The 17,550-nt window shown below is 54.2% G+C and overlaps 1 long non-coding RNA gene across 2 annotated transcripts; it reads right to left on the bottom strand.

The window, feature by feature from the left end:
- Positions 1-301: 301 nt before the first annotated feature.
- Positions 302-15,955, bottom strand: LOC107966987 (uncharacterized). Of its 2 annotated transcripts, XR_008537932.2 has the most exons (4): positions 15,829-15,955; positions 4,016-6,176; positions 3,846-3,901; positions 302-3,302 (listed from the first exon to the last, which is right to left on the bottom strand). It is a non-coding gene; the product is annotated as an uncharacterized LOC107966987 (long non-coding RNA). The 2 variants fall into 2 exon arrangements; XR_010147418.1 differs by having other exon boundaries at positions 3,846-4,185.
- Between the last annotated feature and the right edge of the window lie 1,595 nt (positions 15,956-17,550).

Here is a 17,550-nt window from a genome sequence, read left to right as displayed (position 1 = left end):
CTCGAGGGAACCAGGAATGTCATCACCACTAGCCCCAATGCCCCCTCACCCGCTCCAGCCTCCCCTCCGTGGGCAAACACAACCCCAACTTCTATTACCCCGGGCCCATTTTGCCGACTCTTGGATTCCACAAAAGTGAAATCAAACTGTGTGTTGTCTTTTGTGTCTGGCTTCTTTCACAGGTGGTAACGCCTTTAAAATGTGGATTAAATCTATTTTGCAGCTTTATGTTGTTGGGAGCAAGCCTCCCAAAATCTGGCCATAAACTGGCCCCAAAACTGGCCATAAACAAAATCTCTGCAGCACTATGACATGTTCATAATGGCCCTAACGCCCAGGCTGGAAGGTTGTGGGTTTATGGGAATGGGGGCAAGGAACACCTGGCCCATCCAGGGTGGAAAACCGCTTAAAGGCATTCTTAAGCCACAAACAATAGCATGAGCGATCTGTGCCTTAAGGGAGTGTTCCTGCTGCAGTTAACTAGCCCAACCTATTCTTTTAATTTGGCCCATCCCTTCGTTTCCCATAAGGGATACTTTTAGTTAATTTAGTATCTATAGAAACAATGCTAATGACTGGTTTGCTGTTAATAAATACATGGGTAAATCTCTGTTCGGGGCTCTCAGCTCTGAAGGCTGTGAGACCCCTGATTTCCCACTTCACACCTCTATATTTCTGTGTGTGTGTCTTTAATTCCTCTAGCGCCACTGGGTTAGGGTCTCCCAGACTGAGCTGGTCTCGGCATTATGCAGATACAATGGAAGTCCATGCTATTAACACAGAACCAATGGTTACCACACGAATTCATTTCAGGTGAAGTTAACTCTTTTTCACTACAGTGGAATGCGCATAACATAAAATTTACCATTGTAAATGCACTCAGTTTTAAAGTGCACAGTTTAGTGCCATTAGATACATTCACATTGCTGCGCACCTGTCACCACCATCATTATCTCCAGAACTTCAACTTCCCAAACTGAAGCTGTCCCTGATACATTCATGTTGGTGTGCACCTGTCACCACCATCATCATCTCCAGAACTTCTTCAGCTTCCCAAACCGAAGCTGTCCCTGATACATCCACGTTGGTGTGCACCTGTCACCACCGTCATCTCCAGAACTTCTTCAAGTTCCCAAACTGAAGCTGTCCCTGATACATTCACGTTGGTGTTCACTTGTCACCACCATCATCATCTCCAGAACTTCTTCAGCTTCCCAAACTGAAGCTGTCCCTGTCCCCATGGAAGACTGACTCCCATCCCCTGTGCCAGCCCCTGGTGCCCACCATCCACTTCCTGTCACTGGGGATTTCACTGCTCTGGGTTCCTCGTATACGGGGAAGCTTATAGGATTTGTCCTTTGCTGAATGGCTTCTTTGATTCAGCATAATGTCCTCAAGGTTCATCCATTTTGTAGCCTGTGTGAGAATTAATTTATTTCCTTTTATTTTTTTTCTTTTTTAGAGACAGGAGAGATCATAGCTCACTGCAGCCTCAACTTCCTGGGCTCAAGCTATCCTCCTGCTTCAGTCTCCTGGGTAGCGGGGACTACAGCAAAATTTTAAATTGTTTTTTGTAGAGACGGGGGTCTCATTATGTTGCCCAGGCTGGTCTCAAACTCCTGGCCTCAAGCCATTCTCCTGCCTCAGCCTCCCAAAGAGCTGGGATGACAGGCGTGAGCTGCAGGATTTCCTTCCTTTTTAAGGCTGAATAACATTCCCTGCTATGGGTAGATCACACTTTGTTTCATTCATCAACGTCCGTTTTGCAGAGGCCCCTGCAGTCATTGGCAGCAGTGTACCTTGGCTTCTGGAGTCAGTTTGAGAATCACCCTGAGGTGCTACAAGCAGCTGGGATCACTGGGGTGGTTTCTAGCCATGTCAGTGGTACAGTTATCAGGGGGCAATGGATGCTACCCTTCTATCCCTGCACTTCCAGATCTCCTGAAATAACCTTCAGTCCCCAAAGTTCTCAACATTTCTGTAAGCCTAGAGTTCCCTGCAATGAATCTCCTTCTACCCAAAATACCTAGAGTGACTTTAGTGTTCCCGACCAACCATTGCTGTACCAGCAGTGTTTCCAGGAAGGCAGAACCTTGAAGATGGGAATCTGGAGTTAGTAATTGGACAGACCAGGTTTTGTCTGATGTCAGTGAGGACCACGTGAGGAGTGGGAAGTAGGATGCAGATAATCTATGAACATTGTCACTGGTAAAATCATTACCTTGAGGTCTCTGCAACGTAGTGCCCATCACAAGCCTGGGTTTCACACACCAGGGGGCTCTTGCAATAGGACATTAGGATGTGGATGGAAACCATGCATACAAGGATGTGGCATGGGGTGGCTGCTGCTTATTGCACTGGGGAACTGACAAAGAAAATGACAAGCTGTGGCCTTAAGTGCTCAGTTGAAGGTATAGACAGAGAACCAGAGCCCTTCTATAGCTGTCCTAAAAAAACCATTTTAGTTCTTGTAGCTGTAGAGTCAACTTTTTTTTTAAATGCAGAGTACAAATTTGATCTTGCAGGCTAATGAATTACAACTAAAGAATAATTAAATGTCTTACTAAATCTCTTAAGTCAAAGTTAAGGCATTTATTTGGAAAGAACGAGACCTCGAGAACTGGAGAGGGTGGATTTCTCTGACTCTGAGTCCCCTGAACATTAGACCTTCCTGAGTCTTCCTGTAAGCAGAAGTGACCCTTCCTTAGAGTCTGAGGTGAGTAAAACTGTGCCCAAAGATCTGTGATGGCTTCACTTGAGGAAACAGCCTTGCAAGATGACAGATCTCCCTTGAGATCCACCTCCACTGACCCTCATTATTCCCAGAGCCATGACTAGAGTTGGGTGCAGAGGGATAAACACACAGTGAGACCCAAGAGGAGCCACATACACACTGAATGCAAGTTTTTGCCAATTTACATCAGCAGAAACCCAGGGGCGTCTGAGGCCGTGGACTCTCGGAGTGTTGGACCACAAAGGAGGTAACAGAATGTTAGATCAGGGTAGTTTTACCAATGAGACTCACACAGCAGAGACTCACTTAGCAGAGAAGTGTGCAGAAGCAGTGGCTGGGAGTGGTTCTCATAGTTTGTTCCGTTGTTTGACAGAAGCTTGCACACCATGTGAAATGAAGTGAGCTGTCAGAACTTCCTCCATACAACGGAGAGGAAAGAAGGCAAAAGCACAGACGTGGCAACGTTAGAGGATTTATCGCATGGCCCTGTTCATCCATCCCAGCAATGCATCCTGGGAGAGAAAGGCGTGGCAATATGCTGATGGAGGGCACCGCATCTTGGAAGGCTCTGTGGACCGAGATAGTGGTGCAAGTTGCTCTCATTGAACAGGCTGCCTGAGTGTTGGCAACCAGGTAGCAGCTCCAGCACAATGGGGTGTCCTGGTCTCAATGGGTGACAGGGCCAGGGCAGCAACTGTGTCCTTCACCCTGTAGGACTTTGGGGAATGTCTAACTGATCGAAGTGTCCCCAGGACTAAAACACGTAAGTAGCCTGCCAAAGTGTTCTCTGGTCTCTGTCTTAGTCTGTTTGGGCTACCATAACAAACATATCATTAAAGAACTGGGTGGCTTATAAACGACAGAAACACATCTCACAGTTCTGGAGGCTGGAAGTGCAAGACCAAGGTGCCAGCTGTGTTTGGTGGAGGCCAGTTTCCTCTCAGACAGCAACTTCCGGCTGCACCCGTACATGGGGCAAACAAGGCTCCCATGGGCCCCTTTCATAAGGGCACCAATCCATTTATGAGGGCTCTGCCCCCATGACCTTGCCACCTCTTGAAGGTCCCACCTCCCAACACCATCACCTTGGTGATTAGGTTTCAATACCTACCTTTCGAGGGGGACACAAGCATTCAGACCATGGCAATCACCGTAAGTGACAAAACCCTGTAGGTTTGGTGAACAGAGAAATGGCGTCAGCCAGCATGGTGGAGAATCCTGGCTTTTCCCCATATCCCAGAACTGAGCAGCTCAGAACCCCTGAATGCCGGGGGACCAGACCTCCTTACAGAAGGGCTCTGAGATACCACTGGCCCCACGATTGTGGGCCAGTCAGAGCGGGTGGGATGCTCGGCTCAGAGGTGCTGCCTAGCCATTCTCCAGGGCGAACTGTTTCCTTCCTTCCATCTGCAGCCACGCTGCCAAAGGGCTGCAGACTTCTTCAGAGAAATCTAGGAGAAAGATTTACAGTGCATACTGGCAACGGTATCCTGGATTCCTCTTTTTTTGTTTGTTTGTTTGTTTGTTTGAGACAGAGTCTTGCTCTGTTGCCCAGGCTGGAGTGCAGTGGTGTGATCTTGGCTCATCGCAGCCTCTGTCCCCCAGGTTCAAACAATTCTCCTGTCCCAGCCTCCCGAGTAGCTGTGACTGCAGGCGTGCGCCACCATGCCCGGCTAATTTTGTATTTTTAGTAGAGACAGGGTTTCACCATGTTGGCCAGGCTGGTCTCAAACTCCCAACCTCAGGTGATCCACCCGCCTCAGCCTCCCAAAGTGCTGGGATTACAGGTGTAAGCCACTGTGCCCGGCCGATATCTCAGCTTCCTATCACATCGTTTTGCTTCACCTCTTTGGCCTGTGAAGGACAGAGGTGGATTTTGGAGAGTGACCGTGGATGGCTGCAAACACAATCGGGTGGGGACTCCAATTGCAGCTGCCCCTCCAGATGTACCTCGTGTGATGGAACACCCAGCCATGGCTTCCATGAGGAAACTCATCTGACCAACGTTTCCTTCCACACACAACAGCTGAGCCACAGGGGAAGGCTACTTTCGCCTGGCAGGGACAGCAATACACCCCGGCTCGTGCTTCTCAGAACTGTGCCCATCGTCCATCCCTTTGTCAAAATATAGACCTCAGGGCCCTTGCCCATCTCAGTCCTGGCCATCCCACGGGACAAAGTGCCAGTTCACTATGCCGATGGTGTAATGGAGATCAGACCTGGTGGCAGGAAGTAGTAAATACTCTAATTGTCTTAGTAAGGCCCTTTCGTGCCTCCATAGTAGGAGACACACCTCACAAAATGAAGGATTCTGTCATTTCAGTGAAATTTCTAGACATCCTGTGGTCTGGGGTATATGAAGATATGTGCCCCCAGCCAGGCATGGTGGCTCACACCTGTCATCGCAGCACTCTGGAAGGCCACGGCAGGAGGATCGCTTGAGCCCAGGAGTTCAAGGCTGCAGTGAGCTGTGATGGCACCACCACTCTCCAGCCTGGGCAACAGAGTGAGACCTTGTCTCAACAATAATGATTAATAATAATAATAATAATAAGAAGAAGAAGAAGAAGATACTTGACCCAACTTCCTGTTCTTTGCACTAAGAAGGTGGCACAATGCTGCTTGGTAGGCCTTTTTAGACCCCAGAGAGCTCATGCACCATATTGAAGCAGGCTGCTTCGACCATATGGAAGCCTCCGAGGCTGTCAGTTTTGAAGGGGCCTACAGCAGCAGAAGGTTCTGTAGCAGGTCCAGGCTGCCATCAGGCACCTCTGCACGCGTGTCTCAGCAAATCAGACGGTGACAACAGGTCCGTGTCAGACAGGGATGCCGTGTGGAGCTTCCGACAAACCCTTCAGAAGAATCCCAGCTCAGCCACCCAGCGTTTTGGAGAAAAATCATGCCCTCTTCTGAAAGTAACCATTTTCCTTTGGAGACCCAGCTCCTGGCTTTCCACTGGGCCTCGGAAGAGATGGAAGTGTCAGATGACCACGTGACCTACCGGTCATGAATGAGGCAATGCAAGATTCACCAAGCATTAAAGCTTACTGTTCCCAGCATCCCTCCACCATCACTTGGGGTGGAGACTATGGCACAGTCTCTGGGAGGGCCTGGGACTGCACTCCTCCCACTCGTTCAGGTGGCCGCCCATCTGTGCCATGCACCCACGTCCACGGCACCCAGGCCCACGGCACCCAGGCCCACAGCACCCACGTGCACAGCACCCACGTCCACAGCACCCAGGCCCACAGCACCCACACCCAGACATTGCCATTTCTCCCTCCACAAGCACCAGTGCCTTCCAGGGCAGTTCCCAGCCACCAGGGGACTGAGGAATCAAACACTCACACTCAGTTTCCAGGTAGGTCCAGACAGTTCCAGACAACACTGGCACCAGCTGAGAGCACACGGGGCAATGCTGCAGCCTCATCTGGGGATGGCCCTGTAGGGAGGCAGGACAGGGGCGTCGTCCTAGCGAGCAGTGCTTGGGGCGGCCTCACTGGCTGTGTCCTGTGCCTGGACAAGAGGACAGGACCAGACCTCTTCAGGGGATGTGGCTAACGGTTTGCCGGATGGTCCAGGACTTGGAAGCCGTCCGTTTGAAAGGTTGATGACAAGGAGGTCGGGGAGAGACTTGTGGACGAATCTTTCCAGAGGGGCACAGGGCGTGGGGATATTTGCGTGTCCACGGAGGCTCATCACAGCCAGCTGAACACATGGCTTGTCTTGGGGATGTCACCAGCCACCCCAGGCGTGCTTGATGGCTCCTGGGCAGTGCCCACAGCAGTGAGCATGGAAGCTGCGCCCAGCCTCAGACATGGGCCCCCCACCACGGCCAAAAGCCCAACAACCAGCAGCAGAGAGCCAGAGCTGTGGGCCTGAAACTGCACTGTTCCCCAAGGGACGAGCCGGTCACGGGGGGAGGTTGGTTTCACTGGACCCCTCCATCAGGGAGGGTGCAACAATGTGTCCCGGTTGGAATAGACACTTCCTCTGGACATGAGTTTCTGTCCCTGGCCATGGCACTTCTGCTGACACCATACGCAGAGTCTGAGCAGCTGTCATGGTCCTCCACAAAGCATTAGCTGCGACCCAGGGCCCCATTCCACAGAGGAAAGGGAGAGAAAGGGCTCAGGCCCGTGGGTTCCCTTGCTGTACCTGGGCCACGTCACCCCCATCATGGGCTGTTGAAGGCTCACTTGTGTGACAATGTGTGACAATTGTCTACAGGACGAGGCCTCTGGAGGGTGCGGTCCCACAAGGTGGGCCAGGTCCATGTGTGATGTTCTCCCAGAGCCGGGACACGTAGGCCCAGGGTGGTTCCCTGCACCATGGCCCTAGTGACGCACCGGCTAAGCCCATGCTCCCCGCGTCAGCACGTCTGGGTTTTGCAGGTGCTGAGGTGGTGTGGAGTATTCACGTCACACACACGCTTCCCCTGAAGGGGACGCCTGGACAGCCACAGGCCCGGGAGTCCTCTTGCCACCAGAGCAGTAGACCTCCTGCTGGGGCAGCGGGCTCAGGCGGCCAAGGACAGTCAGGACGGCTCCTTCAAGGGAGCAGCGGGAGGAGGCTGAGCCTGGAGTCTCCCCAAGACCACCTGGAAGCCAAAGTTCATGGACGACATTTTGTTGTTTTTATGTTTTGCTATTTTTTTTTTTTTTTTTTTTGAGACAGAGTCTCGCTCTGTCGCCCAGGCTGGAGTGCAGTGGTGTGATCTCAGCTCACTGCAACCTCTGCCTCCTGGATTCAGGTGATTCTCCTGCCTCAGCCTCCTGAGTAGCTGGGACTACAGGCACCCACCACCATGCCTGGCTAATTTTTGTATTTTTAGTAGAAACGGGGTTTCGCCATGTTGGCCAGGCTGGTCTCAAACTCCTGACCTCAGGTGATCCGTCCGCCTCGGCCTCCCAAAATGCTGGGATTACAGGCATGAGCCACCACGCCCAACCGTGGATGGCATTTTGGAACAACCCCAAAGAACAGGACGAATGACGGCTCAGCCCCTTTGAGAACACAATGGCTATGGAGCCACGGACAGGACACCGTGCCGTGCAGAGGCGGCGGCGGGGCTGGGGCAGCCACGCACGTTTTCTCCTCCCACCACTTCCCCTCCTTGAGCCCTTCCCTGCTGTTTTACATGGGGTGTGGTCAGCATTTATTTATTTACTTATTTATTTTATTTTTCCATAAGTTATTGGGGTACATGTGGTATTTGGTTCCAGGAGTAAGTTCTTGAGTGCTGATCTGCGAGATCCTCGTGCACTCATTACCTGAGCAGTATACACTGCACCCTATTTGTTGTCTTTTATCCCTCGCCCCCTCCCATTCTTCTCCCCAAGTCCCCAAAGTCCACTGTATCATTCTTATGCCTTCGCGTCCTCACAGCTTAGCTCCCACATATCAGTGAGAACACACAATGTTTGGTTTTCTGTGGTCAGCTTTTAAACTTGGTATCTGATTTACAGGATGGCAAGAGAGGACCAGTGTTGACCTAGAAAAGCAGCTCGCCTGGCCTGGAGGTTGCCACACCGACTCACAGGCCTCTGTTTACCCTTGCGGGGGGATGGCAGGTGGGCCTCACTGGAGAGCCGTCGCTGGGGGGCAGCAGCCGGGTGGCGTGGGCCTCACTGGAGAGCCATCACCAGGAGGGAGCAGCCAGGTGGCGTGGGCCTCACTGCAGAGCCGTCGCCGGGTGGGAGCAGCCGGGTGGCCTTACAGGAAGTCTTCACTCTGCAGCAGGGCGGGCCTGGCCAGTGACCAGAAGCAGGCCATGCTGGCCTGTTTGCTGGCCTGTTTGTCACAGCCCTGCACACCCCCACCCTCATGTGCTTTCCTCCCACAGCGCAGGAGAAGCTTGGACTACACCACCTGGGATGTCTTTCCTGAATGGTTCTGGGTCAGCCTCTGCCCGTGGCATCATCCAGGAGCCCTGAGTGTGGCGGCAGCATCTTCCGAGGCTGTGCCTGGTGCTGCACAAAGCAGGGGCCAGGCAGCAACTCCCCTGCCTCTCCTGTCCAGAGCCCACCTTCCCAGGTCTCCCAAAAGCCTCTCAACCTCCGTGCTCCCTACAATCCAACAGTTGAGTTCCTCGGGGAAGTGGAGAAGGAATCGGAAGACTGAGGAGTGCAGAAGGTTGGGTGGAGCTCAGGCATGACCAGCTCACCCGCCCGAGTCTCCCAGGAGATAGTCACTCCATGGCCCAGCCTTGTGATTTGCCACACAAACAGTGCAAAAAGGAAAACCACATGTCAATTTCAATAGAGGCAAGATAAATACTTGATAAAATTCAACAGTATTTTAAGATAAAACTCTTACCAAACTAGGAATAAAATAATTTTTTTAACTTTATAAAAGGAATACGCAAAAAAATAAACAAAAAAACAAAAAAAAAACAAAGCACAGCAACCATCACAATTACACATTTTTAAATAAAATCAGGAATGAGACAACTCACCCTCACTGCCTCTAACCCACGAAGAACTTGAGGACCCACTCACCACCAGACAAGAAAAAGCAACAACGGGCCGGGCGTGGTGACTCACGCCTGTAATCCCAGCACTTTGGGAGGCCGAGGCGGGTGGATCACGAGATCAGGAGATCAAGACCATCCTGGCTAACACGGTGAAACCCCGTCTCTACTAAAAATACAAAAAAATTAGCCGGGCGTGGTGGTGGGCGCCTGTAGTCCCAGCTACTCGGGAGGCTGAGGCAGGAGAAGGGCGTGAGCCCGGGAGGCAGAGCTTGCAGTGAGCCGAGATCACACCACTGCACTCCAGCCTGGGTGACAGAGAGACTCCATCTCAAAATAAATTAATAAATAAATAAATAAAATAAATTTTAAAAAGAAACAATGGATATTAAAAATTGGAAACAAAGAAACTAAACTATGTATTGAGGAAATGATTACTTACAAAAAATACTGCAATCCACAAATTATGAGAATTAAAATAGTTTAACAAGATGCTCCAATCTAGAAATCAACATTCGAAAGTCATTTGCAGTTTTCTATATGGGCATCAAACACAAATGTGAAAATTCAAACCCCAAAATAAAAAATACTTAGGAATAAACCTAACAAAATACATATAAGATCTGTGAGCAGAAAATTATTAAAGTTTAATGAAAGACTTCAAAGAAGACCAGAGAGAGAGAGAGAGTGAGAGAGAGCAAGAGAGAGACAGCATGAGAGAGCGAGAGAGAGGGAGAGACACAGAGAGAGAGCGAGAGAGACAGAGAGAGAGAGAGAGCAAGAGAAACAGAGAGAGCGAGAGAGACAGAGAGAGAGCCACAGAGAGCATGAGAGAGAGAGAGTGAGAGACACAGAGAGAGCGAGAGAGATAGAGAGAGAGCAAGAGAGACAGAGCGAGCGAGAGAGAGCGACAAAGAGCGTGAGAGAGCGAGAGAGAGTGAGAGACACAGAGAGAGCGAGAGAGAGCGACAGAGAGAGCAAGAGAGAGAGCGAGAGAGACAGAGAGCGACAGAGAGAGTGAGAGAGAGCGACAGAGAGAGAGCATGAGAGAGTGAGAAACACAGACAGAGAACGAGAGAGACAGAGAGAGAGCAAGAGAAAACAGAGAGAGCGAGAGAGACAGAGTGAGAGAGAGCGACAGAGAGAGAGCATGAGAGAGCGAGAGAGAGGGACACAGAGAGAGCGAGAGAGACAGAGAGAGAGCAAGAGAGACAGAGAGAGCGAGAGAGAGTGACAGACAGAGAGCATGAGAGAGCGAGAGAGAGTGAGAGACACAGAGAGCGAGAGAGAGCGACAGAGAGAGTGAGAGAGAGAGACAGAGAGAGCGAGAGAGACAGAGCGAGAGAGAGCGAGAGAGACAGACAGAGAGAGAGAGCAAGAGAGAGAGCGAGAGAGACAGAGTGAGAGAGCGAGAGAGACAGAGAGAGAGCGAGAGAGAGAGAGAGCAAGAGAGAGAGAGGTTTGTGTGTTGGAGTCAATGTTGTAACAATGTTATTCCTTCCCTCTGTAATATCTGTGTACAATGCAACTCCTATCTAAATTTCACCGGCATTGTTTGCAGAGGCAGGGAAAGGGAGTTGATAAGAAGGCAGAAAAGGGCACAAAGATAAAGTAGTCAAAGCTCCAGCAGCTCCGAGTGCCATGGTGACGGCAGGGCAGCGTGGGTGGACGGCAGGGGAGCATGGGTGGACGGCAGGGCAGTATGGGTGGATGGCAGGGCAGCGTGGGTGGACAGCCAGTGCTGGGGCCGGGTAGAAAGTTGATATTCTGAAAAAATCACATCTGCCTTTTCTCCTGTCCTATTCTCAGTGGGTCCCTAACCCAGGCAAGGAAAAGAGGGGCTGTTTGTGGTGGTTCACACCTGTAATCCCAGCACTTTGTGAGGCCAAGGCGGGAGGATCGCTTGAGCCCAGGAGTTCGAGACCAGCCTGGGCAACATAGTAAGACCCCCATATCTAAAAAAAATAAAATAAAAAATGAGCTGGGCATGGTGGCACAAGCCTGTGGTCCCAGCTACTCAGGAGGCTGAGGTGGGAGGATGGTTTGAGCCTGGGAGGTTAAGGCTGCAGTGAGCCATGATCATGCCTCTGCACTCCAGCCTGGGTGATGGAGCAAGACCCTGTCTCAAAACAAACCAAAAAACCCCCACGTAAAACCACGCTGTAGGCTGGGCTCGGTGGCTAACACCTGTAATCCCAGCACTTTGGGAGGCCAAGGCGGGTGGATCACGAGGTCAGGAGATCGAGACCATCCTGGTTAACACAGTGAAACCCCGTTTCTACTAAAAACACAAAAAAATTAGCCAGGCGTGGTGGCGGGCGCCTGTAGTCCCAGCTACTTGGGAGGCTGAGGCAAGAGAATGGCGTGAACCCGGGAGGCAGAGCCGGCAGTGAGCCAAGATCGTGCCACTGCACTCCAGCCTGGGTGACAGAGCAAGACTCTGTCTCAAAAAAAAAAAAAAGAAAGAAACCACCTGTATAGTGTTGAGGGTCACATGTGTGCTGTGAGGTCTACAAACGTGCCCCGGCATGACACTCCAGATGTGGAATCTGCCCCAGGAGGGAGAGCAATGGCACCACAGGGCACCAGGGGCTTTGGGTGGATTGGACGGGTTGAATCCACTTAAAATCATGGCACAGACACAGCCAAATGTCAGAGAGTCTTAGAGCTGGGAAGGGCCGAAGGTGCTTATCATATCATTCTCTATGGTTTTCCGTATGTTAGAGACATCCCATAACAAAACAGAACAGAGGAAGAGGAAGGCCAATCCATGCTGCGCTGATTTAGCAACGAGCAACTCACGAGGGAAACAAAACCCTGGCTGGAGGCACTGGCCAATTTCCGTGGTGTAAACATTCCCACCATGGCCGACGCCCAAGCCACCCACCTGAGGGGGCTGACAGAGCAGACACATAGCACCGGCCTCCCAGCTGGCAGGGGCCGGCCCCCAGCACACATCGTGAAGGACACACAGCACCAGCCCCCAGTGCACACCATGAAGGACACACAGCATTGGCCCCCAGCACACATCGCAAAGGACACACAGCACTGGCCTCCCAGCTGGCAGGGGCTGGCCCCCAGTGCACATTGTGAAGGACACACAGCACCAGCCCCCAGCGCACATGGCAAAGGACACACAGCACTGGCCTCCCAGCTGGCAGGGGCTGGCCCCCAGTGCACATTGTGAAGGACACACAGCACCAGCCCCCAGTGCACACCATGAAGGACACACAGCACTGGCCTCCCAGCTGGCAGGGGCCGGCCCCCGGCGCACGTCGCGAAGGACACACAGCACACCTCCCTGAGCCGGAGCCAGCAGGCAAGGGTCACGTCTCTACAATCAGGGAGAAGAACAGAGAGGCTGCTGTGGGAACCCAGCAGGCATCTGGCTCACCGGCACACCCGGAAGCTCGTGTGGAGCAGGGCCAGGCACGTGCAGGCCGTGCCCACCCTCGCACTCACGTTCACGTCTGGAAGGCAGAGAACGGCCCAGCAGGGCAGCAGGCAGGTGGTGAAGGATGCACCTATGGTGATGGCTTAGACAGGAACTGGAGGGGCAGGCCCTGCCGCTTTTGTGGCCAGGATCTCCCCAGTCTCTGCCACTCGGGCTGCCACAGCAAAACACCCCCGTCGGCGGCTTCAAGCAACCGACATTTAGCTCACAGCTCTGGAGACTGTGAGTCTAATAGGCCCCGGCAGACTGTGGTTCACAGCCAGCGCCTCCTGGCCACATCCGAACGTGATGAAGGGGTGAGGGGCTCTCTGAGGTCCCTTTTGTCTGGGCACTAATCCATTCACGAGGCCGACCCTCACGGCCAGACCCGCCCAAAGGCCCCTCCTCCCAACAGCATCACCTTGGCAGTGAAGGTTTCAACAGAAGAATTTCTGGGGATAGACGTTCGGGCCATGGTGACCTCTCTGGGGGTGCCCCTCAGTGTGAGAAGGACGGAGAGAAGGCGCCGGCTCCACAGGTAGCTGCGGATTCACATTCCAGGCGGAGGTGCTGGGGCAGAGGCAGGGACAGGTGTCTGGGTGTGATCTAGATCCTGAAGGGAGGCCCGGGGGCCAAGCAAGGCAGCTGGAGCGATCCCAGCACCATGGAGGCCACTCACTCACAGGCTCTCAGAGGCATGGGGCTTGATGCCCCCCAGGCTGTCCTGTGGGTGGGGCACCGCAGTAGGGCTGGGAAGACCAGGCCTGGCCCTGGCCGGCCCGAAGCAGGAAAATGGGTCGGCAGGTGGAACGTTTGCCCTTTGAGGGAACTGGGGCTGAGGTAGGCAGGGAGGTGGCACTCTGCTCCGTGGGCTGGAAAGAGCCCTGGGAAAGGGGGAGAAGAGCCACGTGCAGCCACGGCCAGGCTGAGTCCAGGCCCAGGACAAGCAGGGGTGGCTGAGGAAATGAGATGCAGAGAGGTGGTGTTCATATAGTGACTAGAGGAGAGGGTGGTCTTGGATGGGGCGTCTTGGATGCAGGGTCTTGGATGGTGGGTGTAGACACATTTTTTGAGACAATTTGCTACGAATAGAAGAAAATTAGGGAGTTGCTAGAGGGGTTCCATGTTCCAGGAGGCACTGTGACAGGCAAGAGGGGGTGGGGGACCTGGTGTAGGCCTGGGAGGGGAGTCGGCGGGGATGAAGGGTAGGGGATGGGGGTCCAGGTGTGAGGCCTGGGAGGGGAGTTGGTGGGGATGAGGGGTGGGGGTGGGGGTCCAGGTGTGAGGCCTGGGAGGGGAGTCGGTGGGGGTGGGGGTCCAGGTGTGAGGCCTGGGAGGGGAGTCGGTGGGGATGAGGGGTGGGGGTGGGGGTCCAGGTGTGAGGCCTGGGATGGAAGTTGGTGGGGGTGGGGGGTGGGGGGTCCAGGTGTGAGGCCTGGGAGGGGAGTCAGTGGGGATGAGGGGTGGGGGGTGGGGGGTCCAGGTGTGAGGCCTGGGAGGGGAGTTGGTGGGGGTGGGGTCCAGGTGTGAGGCCTGGGATGGAAGTTGGTGGGGGTGGGGGGTGGGGGGTCCAGGTGTGAGGCCTGGGAGGGGAGTCAGTGGGGATGAGGGGTGGGGGTCCAGGTGTGAGGCCTGGGAGGGGAGTCAGTGGGGATGAGGGGTGGGGGGTGGGGGTCCAGGTGTGAGGCCTGGGAGGGGAGTTGGTGGGGGTGGGGGTCCAGGTGTGAGGCCTAGGATGGAAGTTGGTGGGGGTGGGGGGTCCAGGTGTGAGGCCTGGGAGGGGAGTCGGTGGGGATGAGGGGTGGAGGTCCAGGTGTGAGGCCTGGGAGGGGAGTCAGTGGGGGTGGGGGGTCCAGGTGTGAGGTCTGGGAGAGGAGTTGGTAGGGGTGGGGTCTAGGCGTGGGGCCTGGGAGGGGAGTCAGTGGGGGTGGGGGTCCAGGTGTAAGGCCTGGGAGGGGAGTTGGTGGGTATGGGGTTCCAGGTGTGAAGCCTGGAAGGGGAATTGGTGGGGGCAGGGGTCTAGGTGGGAGGCCTAGGAGGGGAGTGGGTGGGGGTCCGGGTGTGAGGCCTGCGAGGGGAGTTGGTGGGGGTGGGGGGTGGGGGTCCGGGTGTGAGGCCTGCGAGGGGAGTTGGTGGGGGTGGGGGGTGAGGGTCCAGGTGTGAGACCTGGGAGAAAAGCTAGCAGAGGCAGAGAGTTTGATCCACCCACCTTGCAAGAGTATCAGGAACAACAGGTGGTTTCTCAGAGGCAGTGAGGCATGAGGTTGGAGATCAGACCTCACATCACACTGAGGGTGATCCCGGTAATTACAAATTACATTTACAACAGATCAGTAGACAGAGAACATTTAAATAGAACATAATTAGTACGCTCAGAAAAATCGGTAAAACACATAATTAGTAAGCTCAGAAAAATGGTAAAACACAGAAATACTAATGAAAACAAACACATCTGCATATTGCAGTGCGGCCGAGCTTCTGTGAGAGACCCGTTGCCGTTCCCAAGTCCGAGGTGATTCAACCTTTTAAAGCCAAGGTCAGCGTGATTCTTCCAGGATAATGAGAACATCGACACCATTTGACTCAGGATTATAGTTTCTGGGCCAAATTTTAAGGAAACAATCCCTAAGGAGAAACAATTGTTTTCTTCTTTCCATGTTAGAGTGTTAGCTCTAAGAGTCAATATTACTAGCCTAAGAGTCAATATTACTAGCCTGGGTGCAGTGGCTCACACCTGTAATCCCAGCACTTTGGGAGGCCGAGGCAGGCGGATCGCCTGAGGTTGGGAGTTTGAGACCAGCCTGGACAACATGGTGAAACCCCGTATCCACTAAAAGTTAAAAAAAAAGTAGCTGTGTGCGTTGATGTGTGCCTGTAGTCCCAGCTACTTGGGAGGTTGAGGCAGGAGAATCACTTGAACCCGGGAGGCAGAGGTTGCAGTGAGCTGAGATCGCACTACTGCACTCCAGCCTGGCAACAGAGCAAGACTATCTCAAAAAAAAAAAAAAAGAAAGAAAAAGAAAACAAATGAGAGTAAACATGATTGGAAATCACTCAAGTGTCCACAGTAAAAGAATGGTTGGGCAGATTACGGTACATTCACTTAAAATCCTATGCCATTGGGGATATATTGTCATAATGCCGAAGGGAAAATGAAAAATTACAGTGGCCAGGTTTTACGATACTCACCATGGGTCAAGAATGCTCTGTGTTGAACTCATTTAATCTTCACAAAGGTCCAAGGAGTAGCTTTGATCGGTCCCCACCTTTATGAATCAGGAAATGAAATCTCGTGCCCACAATCACACAGCCCGTGAGCTGCAGATCCCAGGCCCCACCCTCCCTGGCCTCTTGTGGCCCCAGCCTTGGGGTCAACTCTCTCCCACGCAGCTGGAAGGCTCGAGAACAGAGAACTCTTCAGAAAACTGTTTCCTGGGCAAAGAAGGGCCGGCTGGAGGGAGAGGAGCCCAGGGGAGCTGACCAAGACCACACGTCTGGGGTGTCGCTGCCTGGTTTACACCTGGTCCTATGGGTGGGGCGGGTACCAGAGGGTTTGAGCCTGACCGGTCAGGTGGGCCTGGCTGGGTGGTGTCCACTACTGTGGGGGCCTCCACATGGGAGGAGAAATTCCCAGAGCCAAAGAGGAGTGTGGTCCCAGAGCACGGCTCCCGGGCGCCAACCTTGGAGGAAGCGGAGGAGGCTCCCAGGCCAACCCCGGGGGAGGTGGAGGAGGCATGGGGAGAGGGTTGGGCAGCAGTGCAGGGAGGGTTGTCAGAGCCAGGGCGGGGCGGCCTCGCCCTCCCACATCAGCCTCGCTGCCTGCCGGGGGTCAGGGCGCCAGGGCCTCTCCTGGGGCTACGACTGCACCTGGAGCAGTCAGATTCTCCCAGGCAGAGGAGCCGGGTCCAGGACCCTCTCATTCTGCAGGGCTCTGCGGAGCATGGGGGCAGGTGGGGGAGGGCAGCAGGACCCTCAGAAGTGGACGGACTCGGGCTGGACCCGTAAGACGTGGCTGCACCCAGGCTGAAGCCAGCTGTGCTCTGGGAACAGCTGGGGAAAGGAGCTGTGTCCCCCGGGGCCATCGTTCCCTCTGTCGGGGGCTTTGACTGCCGGAGAAGAGGGAAGGGAGGAGTTATCCGGCAGGACCAGGGTGGGCGCAGGTGGCGTCTGAGACCCTGTCTGTGTGCGTTGCTCTCCATGCAGCGACGTGGCTGGAAAACCAGAGCCCTCACCAGGAGCGAGTGAGGCTTGACAGACAGCGCCTCTCCCTCCGCAGGGCACCGGCCCTGAGATGGTACAGGAGCAAATCTACCCACTGGGCCCCAGGCTGGCCGCCACATAGGAGGGGCTGGGTCGGCCGAGACGTCTCAGAGGGAAGCTCGAGTCCCCGGAAGGTTCCGGTCCAGAGGCCCAGTGGAGGGACACACAGACCCACCCCCGAGAGCACTGAATTTGGGTCAGCGCCTGGGCCATCTGCAGCCCCGAAGCCCACACCCTGGGGTCTCCAAGCCCCCCCAGCACAGGCTAGCGGCTCCAGGCAGAGGCTTTTCTTCCTGAGGGGTGTCTACCCGGCCCCCGGCCTGCAGGGCAGAGTCACAGCGCAGGGCTGGCAGGCCTGGCAGGGAGGACAAAGGGACAGAGGCCGAGTCAAGACGTTGTGTCTCCCGAGCAGACGGAGCAGGTGGGGCCTCAGGCCTCCAGGGCCGCAGGAGTCGTCCATCAAACTGAGTGCCCCTCATTGAAATTCTAACGGCAATGCGGCCACAGGCAGGGCTCCTCCGGGGCATGCCCTCCCTGCCTGCCTGGTGCTCCTGAGAGCCAGACCCAGGTCACAAGGTCATGAGGCCGCATGCAGAGGCCGTCCCCGGGGAGCTCCGGGTGGGCGCCTGCATGGCCTTCCTGAGGACCACA

Source organism: Pan troglodytes, chromosome 9, assembly GCF_028858775.2.
Source record: "Pan troglodytes isolate AG18354 chromosome 9, NHGRI_mPanTro3-v2.0_pri, whole genome shotgun sequence".
NCBI classification, from domain to species: Eukaryota; Metazoa; Chordata; class Mammalia; order Primates; family Hominidae; genus Pan; species Pan troglodytes.
The sequence above is the reverse complement of the archived record's forward strand: the minus strand, read 5'-3'. Positions and strand labels throughout refer to the sequence as shown.